Source organism: Rhea pennata, chromosome 7, assembly GCF_028389875.1.
Source record: "Rhea pennata isolate bPtePen1 chromosome 7, bPtePen1.pri, whole genome shotgun sequence".
NCBI lineage: Eukaryota > Metazoa > Chordata > Aves > Rheiformes > Rheidae > Rhea > Rhea pennata.
Genome location: NC_084669.1, coordinates 23,025,311 through 23,039,101, shown reverse-complemented (window position 1 = coordinate 23,039,101; position 13,791 = coordinate 23,025,311). Strand labels below are relative to the sequence as shown.

At 40.5% G+C, this 13,791-nt stretch overlaps 1 long non-coding RNA gene across 1 annotated transcript in view; it reads left to right on the top strand.

The window, feature by feature from the left end:
- The window catches only part of LOC134142589 (uncharacterized), a 31,539-nt gene extending 25,447 nt beyond the window's left edge, over positions 1-6,092 (top strand). The window contains exon 3 of the long non-coding RNA XR_009958918.1: positions 6,034-6,092. This is a non-coding gene — a long non-coding RNA (uncharacterized LOC134142589). The remainder of the gene's footprint in view (positions 1-6,033) is intronic.
- Positions 6,093-13,791: the final 7,699 nt, after the last annotated feature.

Genomic DNA, 13,791 nt, shown 5'->3' with positions numbered 1-13,791 from the left:
GTTTAAAGCAATCATACCTGTTTTCCTATGACCAGATGAGCTCTGCTTTGTTCTACCGATATATATCCTTATTTGTCTGCTTTTTTTTTCCCCCCTCAAGCGTACTCTGTTGTAAATGGGAAGAGCTCTTCTGCCAAACTTCAGCTACCCCCTAGCTGTCCTTCAAAAGCCCCTTCAAGGCCTTTCTTTGCTGCGCTGCCTACAAATCATTGTCATCTGGTAGTCTTGAAGCTGGAGGCCATTTGTGACCATGGTGACTGCTGATTTATGCAAGCACCCATCTTTATTGTTATTCATGCCACCTACTTCCGAACATATTTCCCTTAGTCACTGATGTCTTGTCTTAGGAATGTGGAGTGGGAGGAGTCTGGGGGTGGGAACTGCCCAAGGTAATGAATATCAGCAGCAAAAGAGATGAAGCAGAGCTTTGTGAAAAAAAATACTGTGAAATAATAATACGTTTGGAGTGTGTGTTTGTCAAAACAAGATTGTATTGAAAATAATTACAGAGCAGGGCATATCTAACAAAATATTTTGGCTGGAATCATGGATCAAACCAAAGACTGGAAGGACTGTAGTGGCTTAAATCACATTCATAATCCTCAAAACTAGATAAATTCTCATTTAATTCAGGGTAGCCTTGAGACTTTTCTGACCTTTCTTGTCTTTCATAGCTCTCAGGATGCTGTTGGCTCCCAGAGATCACTAGAATTTTGAGACTTTGGGGCCGTATTCTCTTTCACGTGGCTAAACCGCCAGCAGTGGTGGCCAAGAATGGGGCATGGTGCTAAAAAAAATTGTTCTGGTGATTCTGTCACATGTGAGACTGCTGTCCTGGAGAATTCTCCAGGGACAGGTTAGAACAGTTCTGTAACTGCCATTTATCTCTGGAAAGCAGCCAAACATGTACCCTTTTATGAAACTATATAAAGGCAAACTAGGAACTCAGAGAAATTCATCAATCTATGTAAGAAAAACTTGTTATATTAATCAGAAGATACAGAGTTTGAGAGAGCCTGTGTCTAGTAAGCATTAAATTAACTCAGTGGTTTTTCAAATATTTTAAAGGAATGTGCTATATTCAGTGACAAGGGCCCAATCCTTCCATCACTGAAGCAATAGGAGAGTGCTGACAGACTTGGGCAGAATTCCCAAATTAAGTGAAGTATTTATTTTTCATGGGCATATACGACACATGTAAATTCTACATTGCCAACATCCCACCTTCCTAGGACTTTGTATGCCAAAATAGCAATGTGAGATGAATCTGGAAGAAGCTGGCTTTTGTGTGCACAGAACTATGCTGCAGAATCAGTCTAGCCTTTTTGATTTATTTTTCAAAGCTCTTCTGCATGGTTTCCATCTTGATTTTCTTGTCAACATGATTTAGTGCAGATCTCTGGGGATGCCTTGTGCTTTATGTAAAACTGGTGTTATTATTGTCCTAGCAGACTCGAGCAACGGGCTGCTTTCGGCAGAACTGTTTCATGTTACACGTGTTAGTAATATCAAACTTCTGAATGAAAGTCTCCTCCCTGAGCATAATCTAGAGCTGCCTTTGCAGAGCAACCTCTTCAATTTTTTCTGTAATCTTAATTTGTCTCTATTGCTTGCTTTCCCTGATGAACTGTTTTTAGCTCGGGGTGCTCTGTGTGCCAGTATCTTTACTGATTAATGGTTTCATGTCAGTATTCTTATTTGAGCCTAATTCGCCAGCGAGGTGCCAAGCATACGCAGTGAGTCAATGGGAGTAGCTGGCATTCAGCACTTTTGCAAACCAGGATGCTTACCTCAATGCCTCAATATGGAGTTAGGAGCCTGATTTAGGCTCCTATTTTTATAAACCATAGTTATGACATCCAAATGTATTAACTGATGTATTCTTTGAATAATTACAGCTGGTATTTTTAAAGACAGTGAAGTCAGTTAGCCAATTTTTAATGGGATTTGAGTGTTCAGCTCTCTGAGTGTCTTTGAAAATCCTGTCCTGTTCACCATAACTGAGGACCAGGAGGAATTTCTTGGTTCTGTGCTTCAGTTTTGGTGAATGTATGTTTGATACCTCCGCTTACTAGAAACTTAAATGCTAGTGTGGTTGGGACAGGGTGAATGCCTTAAAATATGAGAATACTCAAGACAAATACGTTATTGAAACTCTGATTTCAGTATATGAATATACTGAATGTGTTTGGGGCTCTAAAGGAGAGACAAGGAGGTAACAACAAGAGTCTCTACTGTTACACGTTTCTCCAAAAGCTCTTATGCAGCTTTGGTCCTGATGATTCTTGTTGCATAACTTGGCTGATGAGCGTCAGGTCCTGAAACTTTACAGGGTTTTTGCAGAGGGTGAACAAAAGCGAGCTGCAAAACAAGAGGGCCTTGCTCGGTGTGTGAATTTGTCTGAGTGTATGAGGAATCGCTCACAAAAATCCCTGTGATTTAATGTGTCTGCAGACCTCTGAACATCAGAATAGAAATGCAGCTTTGCTGGCCAATAGCTGGACCTGGAGTGAATTAATACAATATCATGGTTCACTGAAGGAGCTCTGTTCATGTCACAGAACTGGAGAGCAGGGTATGAGTGTTTTGGCACTCTAGAATATATAAATAATACTGCTGCTTTATCCATAGTCCTGCGCATTAAGACATAATTTCTGTGGAATCACGCTTTACACTTCGCTAGTGAGTACTGTCCAGGCAGTACTTGGATGAGAGTCATCTGGTAATACTAAATTGTACTTTAAAGGGATAGTTCTTTCAAAATTAATGTTGATGAGTTCTTAAACTTACCTCTCCAGAGCTGTGCACACTGTATAAATCAGTAAGAAAATACAGCTGTTTCCACTGGACTTCAGCTTCTGACAGCACTTTTTGCATTGGAAGCCAGAGCTTCCAGTTTTTTCCTCTGTCACTCAGACTTCCACGCTCTGGAAGCCCACAGGTTTCAGTTCTCCCAGTAACTGGGAGAGTGATGGGTCCCAGACTGGGGAATCTCTTTTCTAAGAATATCCTGTCCTGCGTTTAAAACTGGGCACTGCCATCTTGACCCATTTCAGTCAGTTCGGAAGCAATGTTGTCGTTGAGAGAAGGAGGTCATTCAAACTAATGAGGTGCTCTGTGCAGCACTGTTTGCCATTAGTTGCAGTTTCAGAGTGGCCTTTCCCTACAGTGTATTTCATTACAGTGATTGCAGTCCATCCTGTCTGAGAGGCAATGGAAGGCAATGGATAATGTCCAGATGGGAAGAAGAACAGCTTTTGCCTCTTACCTGAAAAACTGGTAAATAAAAACATCATTGACTACCACAGCTGTTTGGATATACTGAAGTAGCCAAGGAGCTAAAAAGATACAGCGAATTGCAAATGCTAATAGAAAAAATAACGATTATATCCTCATAAATTAGAAACCAGATGCTTCTGCTATTTTCTTTGACTGTTTTATAACATCCTATCATCTTCCCCATCTCAGTGGACCTGTGTACAAAGCCTCTTTCTCAGCTGAGCGTTGGGAAAGTTGCACAAAGTAGATGAAATACACTGAAGCTCTGGAGCTGAGTCGCCTCGTCCTTCTTATCACAGCCTCTAGAAGACACAGTGAGATAGTGAGGGCTGGGATGTATTGAGAAGCTTGCCTATAATATATGTTACTCAGCCATGTTGCTGTGATGTCTAGAGATTTTTAGGCAGAAAAGAAGTGGTAACCCAGGTTGTTTGAAAGCTTGCTTGCTTGCTTCATTTTAGTTGTAGTTTTATTCCTTAAGCAGGTCTTCTTCTGCAGAAGGGTTTATGATTCCAGCTACTGTGACACCAGTCTGTGCCATGAAAAAAAAATGAGTGACTGAATGGTGTCTCATGATCCTATCCCCGAGAAAATCTTGGAAATTTGGGAATCAATGGGAAATTAGCCAATAATTTATACTTGGTCCAGTCAGGCATAAGAAAGCAGGGATATTTTAGGAGCAACTCCTTCCGTTTTGGGGGAGCCCAGAGACTGGTCAGCAGCACTTAATGGTCCCTGGAGTAAACAGCACAGGACTGCGTACTATGGTCCAGTTCCCATGTTTCCTCTGAGGCCTGCGGTGGGCAAGGGAAGTGATAGCGCTGTAGGGCAGAGCTGGGCTGGGTTGCAGTGCTGGCAGCACCGCAAGCAAACTCAGCAGTTGGGGAAATTCTTCTTTTCCCCTGTCCACATACGTGAACGTAACGTTTGCCAAAAAGTGGAATGGGGACACAGCAGCGGGTAAGAGGGTATGGTCAAGATGACTTGAACGCTGCTGATTCCCAGACTCTTATGATTCTTTGGCCTGTATTTACCTTGGAGGGCTGCAGGCCTCTTGTACAGCTTCAGAGCCTTCCAACCCAAACCTGGAGCTAGAGCCAGTGCCCGTGTATTAACACAAAAGCAAGTTTGAATCCTACCTATTTTGTCAGCTCTGATGTTCATATCACATAGCACGTGTTTCTGCGCTTGCGTCCTTGTTCATATATGCCACATACAATGTGTAGGTGTTTCTGGTGAAAGATGCAATCCCTGAAGTAATGTCACAGAGTTCTGTGGGTTGACATAAGGGATACTCTCTCACTAATTTCTTTATTAACTGCTATTGGAAGCTCTCTCTAATGGTCAAGTAGCCCTGCTGGCAGTTTGAGAACTGGCAGTGAAGCCGATGTTTTTATAATGATCTTTTCAGATACGATATTCTTCATTTTTATTGTGTTATAAATCTCGGTCATAATGCATTTGTCTACTTCTTTTTCTCTTGCTTTGAGGAGCTGGCACTATCTTTGCCTTCCCTCTTTCAGTTCTGAATGCATCATCGTTGAACTTGGGAAGGATGCTTTGTTCTCCTCCGCTCTGTGCCCCTTTCAAAGCTCCCTCTGTGACTTCAGCAGTTCATTTACTGCACAGACCCCATTAATCACTCCCATGTGTGCTTCGTTTTGCAACACATACTTTGGGGCACGCATGGCTGTTGAGCAAATGTGGCAGACACACATGAGTTGCTGGTCATACTTCACTGGGTGAGAGACCACACACAGACACAAACTTCGAAAGTTGAGAGGTCAAAGGGGCCTGTTAATTTAGTATGGAGCAAGTTTTTACAGTCAGAGGAGGGAGGGAATACTGACTTTGTTTTTGCCCAGCAACTGGTTACATGGTGATTTATTTTAAGGGCGGGCAGTGGTCAGATCTCTGATAATATATCCCTAGGAATCTATTTTAATGTGTATTCCAGCATAAGATGTACCTCATCAGTGTAACTGGAGTTTCACAAGACAGGGGTTTGATCTGTTCTTTAAATAAAAATGTGCTTCATATAGATAAATGTGAATCTATTTGCACATTCCAAGGTGTGTGTAAATAATGTGTAGCTGCTTTGAGCTGTTCAGCTGGTTCCAACAGCCAGGTCGCTTAGTTGAATGGTTCTTCTAGGTTTCTAACGTGTCTTCCTGCTGCAACAAAGATGAAACAACAACAAAACCCTACATACTGTGCTGATGTAGCAATAAAAGAAATATTTTTTCATGCAGCATGTAATTAAGCAGTAGAATTTATTGTTGATGTATGTCATTGAAGCCAACAGTTTAGCAAGATTCAAACTGACACTGAATTTTTATATGCCACTCCTATAATTACTGTGGCTAAGCAAAATAAAAGAACAGAGAGACCTGTGAAAGGTTCTGAGTTTCATGATGAAGCCTGAAGTTTGCTGAGTTTTAGGGTGTGAGCTATTGAAGACATTAAGATATGTGAGGCTTCTGCCAAACCATTCCATGTTGCTGATAGTGGCCTGTCTAAAATCTGAGTCCTAATGTTTTTCCAGGACTGACTATAAAGCTGTTAATGCATCCCAATTATTTTTTGTATATTTATATTCTTATCTAAAAACTAAAACAACGGATTGTGGTGGATCAAGTTTTATAAAAATACTAGAATTAAAATGTTGTGTGGTGTGTCACCAATAAATATTTATCATGGTATTTTTCTATATAATCATTATTTTGATATGTTTTTTTTCCTCTTTCCTCATAGTAATGATCCAGATTGATGCATGTATAAGAAGATACTATAAGAAGATAAGTAATATACACAATGTTATAACCATTTAGAAATGTTAGGAAAAGGGCTTTACAGAAGTGTGCAGCATAAAATGAATAAGAAAAAATAAAGTCTTTCCCAATCATCAGTGGATACTTTGCATGTCCTGCCAGGGCCCCTCAGGGAGTGTGATTCAGTGCTGCTGATTGCTTAGTTAGGAAGGAGCCTTCCTCAGTGTGCTCTCAATCCATCTGTATTCTGAGGGTGGAGGATGCTCTGGTGCAAGTGTCAAGTGCATAAACCCATCAGAGCCCTATTCAGCGTGCAGCTTGCTCAATGTGTGGAGAGAGACCAGCTTTGCCCAATGTGAGGAGGTCCAGAACTGCTCTTCTGTGGAGTCTCCTTAATACTGCTTATGATACAGGTACAGAAGAATCACAGGGTCTCCAACAAAGGTTGAATTGCATCGTCTGTGGATTATGTTGCAGGAAATGTGTTATTTTTTTCCTTCTTCCAAGCAAAGGCAGCTGTGTTACAGTCAGTTCTGCTATGGCACAGTTGCACAACCCTTTGCTTTCTTGGACCAAGTAAAAGGCTGTATCTTAACCTAGTGTCCCAATTTCTCTTCAGATCTCAGGAACCTGGCTGTTTGCCTGTGTACAACTGTCCAAGCTGCCTTGTCTTTGCCAGCTATGCATGAGAACTTCCATGCAGCTGAACATGTGCAATGTCATTTTGGCATTATCTTCTTGTTAGTGGAAGGAAAGGGAAGCCTTAACACATGTGGATCTGCAGCACATCTTGACCATCTGTGGTAATTACATGTTCGCCCTCAGTTTTCTGATATTTTTTGGAGGAAGGAGCAGAGTTCAAAGTTTTTGGTGGTAGAGGTTTGAAAAACTTCTTAGCTCCCTCATCTCTCTTGCTTCTAGTCTGAGCCTTGAGACTTTTGGCAGCATAAACAACTCAGTCTACAATCCCGCTGCTGTGACTCAAAGGTATGACAGAAAACACAGCATAGTCGTTACATGTGTTGCTAGGATCAAGTTTCAACATGTTCACAAATGTTACTCCATCAAAAATGCTGGCCTCAATGGCAGGAGCTGTACCTTGAGGTTGAAAGTTGCTCTCCAGAGTAGTCATCAGATCACCGCTCTTTTTGCCAAGGTGAACTTTTCCCATCCTGTTTTCTCCTGTGGACCTTTGAAGTTTAATCTCATAAAACTTGTTGCAGCAGGGTTTCTGTCAGTGACAACTGTTCTTACAAAATCCTTCTCTAAACCATTACCATCTAGCAATTTCTGTGTACATGAAACGGCCATTCAGACTGTGTTAAAATCTGATATTTTCTGCAAAACGCATTCAATATGATTCCTGTTTGATTCTACTAGAGTTGTCTTTGTCGCACTTTTGTCCTCCTGACAATATGAGGACGAAGACAGTGTGTGAGGACAAAGGATGAGAGTGTATTTACCCAGGCAGTGGAGGCATGGGATGACTCTGTTGATGTACCTGGCTCATGAGTAGATCTGCATCTTTTTATTTGTTTGAAGCACTAGTAAGCCAGTAATAGTCTTTCTCTACTATATGCAGTTAATTTTCCCCAGCCACTGATCACCTTTTACAGACTCAAAGCTGCAATAAATATAAAAGAGAAATGTATTAAAATTTCCAAGACCACATTTATTTTAATCTGTTTATCATAATAGCTAACATTCAGGCAAATTAAACAGTGGACGGCAGAACAATTTCTTTAATCGATGTAGCTTCAAGCATCACCAGATGTCTTTTCATGAAGGGTAATGATTTTCACATAATATGTTGTGTGGCCTGGGCACAAGAATATGCATACATACATGCATACACAGATTTTCAGAAAAGAATATACCTATTGGGTTTATATTTCTTCATATTTTGAATAGTGACTGTGCCTGACTGTCAGAATTACTAATGAACATGTCTGTGTATCAATCACAGTAAAGTTCTTGTTAAAGAAAAAAATAGAGTACAGTCCTTGTACCCAGTGCTATAAAATGATGCATGGCAAGGTTCTTAAAATTGTTGCCGCAGCCAATATGGCATGAGTGGTACTGATGCCATATCTGAATATATTTATTAAGCCAGGCTGTATCACTGATAATTTTCATGCTTGTTACATTTGCATGTGTGTGCTTAGTCAATATGCAGAGGCAAAAATTTGTCCCCAAGCTTCTGGGTAATAATGGCAAGAAGATTGACTTGGCACATGGGAGTCAGCATTGTAGTCCAGCACCTACCTTCAGTTCCCCAGGCTTCGCTCAATAGTCTTCAACATTGTTATCCTCATTTCTGGAGTATAAATGTGAAATGGTAATCAGGTTGGTTTCCTTTATCCATCAGTCTAGGAAGCTGACAGCTAAATAAGGAAGCTGCTTGTTTGTTATGAATAGTCTTGAAACAGCCTGAGTGCAGAGGCAATATTCCAAAACCACCACTGAAATACTGTGATAGTAACAGTTTGTCACTGTTCAGCCTTATATGGCTTCAGATCCATGACCCTTAGGTGGAAGCTCTGTACTTTCCTCCTTCAGCTGTGTCATATATCCTGTTTAAATACGTATTGATTTATTTCTCATAGATGTGGTTTATATTGAGAAAAGTTCTCAGACAAAGGCTTTTGTGCAGGCAGGTTTCCTTAAACACTGTGAAGTCCCAAAGGTAGGCATTAGTTTAGTAACTAATGGAAGTGCTGGGATTATGAAATGGATCTGAGTTTATACTAATAACTTGGAGATAATGAAGGGAGTTTCCTGGGTAATTCATAGGTGTGAAAGGGCAGATTTGGGTTCTGGAATAGAGAAATGGTTATACCTTGCAGTCCATGTCCAGTGATGAAGATTTTGATATGCAAGGTGTCAGACTGGGAGTCCAAGCATCAGAATTTCTGTCCCAGATCCATGGCTTGATTTTAATTGTGCTAGGCATTTAATTTTCTGGATTTCAGGAACAATGCACTTTGATTTCCATCTGAAACTTTTTTGAAAGCTACATAGGAAAGATGGTTACTTTCAACGCCAAATAGTCGGGAGACTGTAGTCTGACTCCCTGCTTGGTTGTTCAGAGTTCCCAAATTATACAGCAGAAGCATTTCTGTAAGCTTCTAAGGTGTATGTCATAGAAATGGGCCTCTTTGATCCTTTGTGTGTATGGTATAAAGCACTGACACTCCCAGAGTGGAGAAGTTTTTTCAGTAAACAAATAATAGTGAAAGCCAGTGACTCAGGGTATGTCTTTTAGTAATTCTCTGTAATAGTGCATTGTTTTGTATATGTTTATTTCAGACAAATGGTAGCCCAGTGACTTTATATAATTTAAATATTTCAGAACATTCAGGATTTCATATGCACAGCTTTATTCTCACTCATCAATTTTAAGCCTCAGACTGAGACAGATAGAGATTGTGTAGCTCAACACAAATATGATAGCACAGAGCTTTGGTGGATTAGTTGTGATGGCTTAAAATGTTGCTGCTTCCGATCATCCCTTCTGCCGTTTAATTGGAGTTAACCACCCTTTAAAAGGAGCAGCAGAGCAGGAGATGTGCTCTGTATACGTGATACGTCATGTACCCTGGTTCAACCCTAGGACTTTAATACTGCAATCTTAGCTTAAGCCATTTGGTAGATAAGCTGTTGGGAAACAAGTCCATGTCTGAGGTTTCTAGGTAGCACTTAATTTACCTCGGTGGAATGGTGGCTACTTAGGAGAGTAGAAAATCCTGATTTTTAGAGTGTGGATTGCAAAAATGGTTTGGGGAACTGGGAAGAGAAAGTGGATGAGGCAGCAAGGCATTACACTGAAGTTTACTAGGTCTGCCATGAAGAACGCAAAGGCCCAGAACTCATAAGGGTACTGAGAACAGGCTAACTGTGGCAGCTTGGGACTCAGCAGGAGGTAGCTTACCCGGCCTCAGATGACTTGACCAAAGGACAAGTTACTGCAGTTACTACTTCACCATGTCCCTGACATTATACAGGTTTTGTGTTAGATGCAGTTACTACTTCACCATGTCGCTGACATTATACAGGTTTTGTGTTAGATGTCGACCTACAGGGTTAAGAGGCTGCCCTGGAGGGGAGTGGAGCATTTGGGAGCTTGAGAATGGAAAAGGACTCTGCAGCTCTAAACCAAAGGTCCCTAGAGGATGTCTTGAGTTGGGCCTTTGAGTGAAGCTTTCCAGATTATTGGCTCTTTCTGGCTTACATCTCAAGTGGAAGAGGAGAGAGGGAATGCTCACACCATCTTATTTTGCTCTCTGATGTGGGAGTAATAATTTCTGTGTGTATAATAGGTAGACTGTGAAAATCAGTTCGTTGATACCCCCAAAATACCTTTAGAGCCTTTGATGGAAAGTGATAATTATTATTACTGATAATTTCAAAAGTCTGAATGTTAAACTTGCCATTATTTATTATGATTCTTATAAAAGATAGATCTAAACCTAGATTAATCTAACATTTTTACAAGCTTAAATCTCCTCGAAGAATGAGAGATCTGATTCATCTAAAGCTAATTTATTTTCAACCTTGGCTTTATTTCTGGTTTTCCAGTCTGTTCAGTGTTGCTGCGCTCAGTTCTTTTACACTGCAAATGTTTTAGGTTTGCTGTGGGTGGATAAAGATTCCTTTCTAGTTGATGGAAATAGAGGCAGAAAACAAATTAACTCCTAGCAGAGAATAACCACATTGCTGCCCTCCCAAATTGCTTTCAAGACTCCTGTTTTACAAGTGAAGATACTGAAAGATAAATCTGACTGTCAGTGGTGCTGAGTGAGAATCTACAGGTCAGAGATGAGACGGTACGCTTTGCTCTAAAGTATTACAACCTTACGTTCTCTTACATTATTCATTTCTAGAGATGTTTGGATTCAGCATATCTCTTGGGTTGTTTCTCTAGCTACCATTTGGTTAAAAGGCATAAAGAAATACAAAGAAGGTGAAATCCTGAAAGAAATAAAGACAACAGGACTTTTCCAGACCTGTTCAGTTTAATTTGCATTTAAAATGAAAATTTGGGCTGGATAAGTTGAATTGGCATTTTATCCAAAGCAATTGACCTTAAATTGTTCTGAATGAAGTAGAAGGGAGAATCCATCATCAACCTCGCTTTTGCTCAACTGTTTGTCCATGACAACAATTAATATGTCTCTAAAGTTATGTTTTCCAGCAATTTTACTTTTCATATCTGTCCCCAACAACCACAACTCACCTTTTCCTACATTTTTTTTTAGATTTTTCATTTCTTCACTCTCCTTTCCCAGGGCAGATAGAGCAAGAATGGGCAGAAGAGCCCTCTCGCTTCTTCTATGAGTGGAGGGGAAGAAACTGGCCTGAGCTGCAGACTATTTCTGTTGTTTTACGGTAGGAATAACACCAACTCTTATAAAGGGGGGAACTGGGATCATAGGAGAGACAGCCAATCTGAGAAAGGTATTTTTTTTATAGCTAGCCATGAACATTGCACAGTTTTATTGATTGTTCAATGTTTTCCAGAACTGTTGACTTTTGAGATCTGGTACACTTTATCTGTTTGTTGCCCAGTTTTAGTTTTCAGCTAGAAAAAAGTACGTTGCTGCCTAGAGGTAGAGGGCAAGTCTCCCTACTGGAAAGGGAAAAGCTTGCTGTTCACTAGGTTAGAGCTGATCACTCTTCAGGACTAATGTCTCTATGGATTCTAATTAGAACTAAACCAACATCAATATAAAAAAAAAATAGATTTAGATTTGCTCAGACCAAAACCTGAATTGCACTTGGACTCTGTTCATGCTCTTTTAATGATGTTTATTTACTCACAAATATTCCAATCTGTTGTCAGAACTGTTCTTCAAAACAAAAACTTGAATCATTATCATGTGTTTGTGGAAAGCATTTTAGGTTTATAAATTGTACATCGAAAACCTTATTCTAATGGTTATTTATATTTTACTAGGGAATACAATATTGTTTAAATAATAAGCTGGTTTAAACTGTATATGTGTACATATACAGTACATATGTAGTTATATTCATATACATATGAATGCCCCTGCATGGCTTGCCAAAGAAGAATTTGTTGTTGAAATGGTTTAATGATTGATTAGGCCAGACAAAAATATATGCGCAAACACCCTGCCACAACTGCATAGCAAGACATGCTATGCATGCTTTGAGGAAGCATGGATTTCTTGTACACTTGGTCTGCAGAAGATTCAAACACAAACTTTATTGATGTTGCACCTGGACAGAGTTAGGGGTAGGGAACATGTCTGTGGAAACTTGTGTGTGTGGCAGCCCTTACCTGAACTGAAGACGCTAGAAGGACAGGCAATGTCATATAGTAGACAAGTGTTTGATATGAGGCTTAATGCAGATGTAGTGGCAAAGCTGGAAATAAACCCAGATCTTTGGATGGCTAATTCTGTACATCCTCCTCCATATTACCCTGTCTCCCAGGCAGAGGGAAGAAGCAGGCTGTGATGGTGGAAGACAGTGAAGGACAAGTCAAACTATAGTTCTGCTCGGAATAAAACTGCCTTGGTTCACAGGGCGTGCTGCTTCCATTTACATGGTTCCCAGCAGTAGAAGTGTTAAACTAGCATTGCAAGCTCTCGTTTCTCCTGGGATTCAGTATATAACAGCAGATGTCAATGTTATCATTGTCCTCTCTTTCCAAGAAGGCTCTAGAGCAAGCACAAACAGAATGCTGCTTTCTTCCTTTTTTACTATCAATATTAAAAAGAATCACAGTTCTTTACTGTGATGGCATTTGTAATGAAGAATAAAGGTAGTGGGACTCTATGGAGACTGTAAAATGCATGAAAAGTAACTGGATCTTTGGGGAAGCAGATAAAGGCTGCCCATTGAATGAACGCAAATGTTGTTTTACAAGGATTTCTAGAAGACGGTGCCTTCTGGACCCCTCCCATATCAGCCTGCAGGAGCCTGCAGAATTTACCACAGCCAACCCTTCACATCTCAAAGGTTGAAACCTGTGATACAAAATCTCTGAAGAGCTATTTAAGATCACTTCATGACTGAACCTTTCCAGAGTCTAACTGCTCTACTTCCCTTGTTTATCTCTACAAAGTTGGTAGAAGTTACTGTCATCCTAGTTTAAACATTTGTAATGGTTCTGATGCAAAAACCAAGCCAGTGCTGCCTAGTGGACACATGATGAAATTAGGACTTAGAAAGATTGCGATCTCTGCTTTGCTCTGCCACTGGTTTGCTGTGTGCCCAGGGTCATGTTACCACTCTCTGCCTCAGTTTCTCCATTTGTAAAATGGAGGTAAGATTGTTTACTTTACATTCACTGACCGTGAGTATGTATGGTGGGAGGTAAATCAGGTGGAATCTGAGTTTTAGTTTGTTTTGTGTATTTGGGCCCCCATCCTCCACACCTTTGTACTTCATGTCATCACTTCTCTTCCACTTTTGATTCAAGACTAGTTGGGAGAGGACTCCTTCCCTGATAGTAGCTAATGTTCATTAGCTGAGATACCGTGTAGACAGGAGAAGCAGGGCAGTTCATCCTGACAGCAGAGACATACATATCTCACTTTTGCCCTACCATTTACTCAAGCATAAAGCAACATGATAGAGATAGGAAAAGGTCTGAAAGAGCTACCACAGAGCAAGTGCACCATGCCAATAATTTGAAGGATTAAGGACCCCAAGCTGTATGTACTGACACAATAGCTGGGGGCCATCCTGTTCACTGGGCTCATGGATTAGA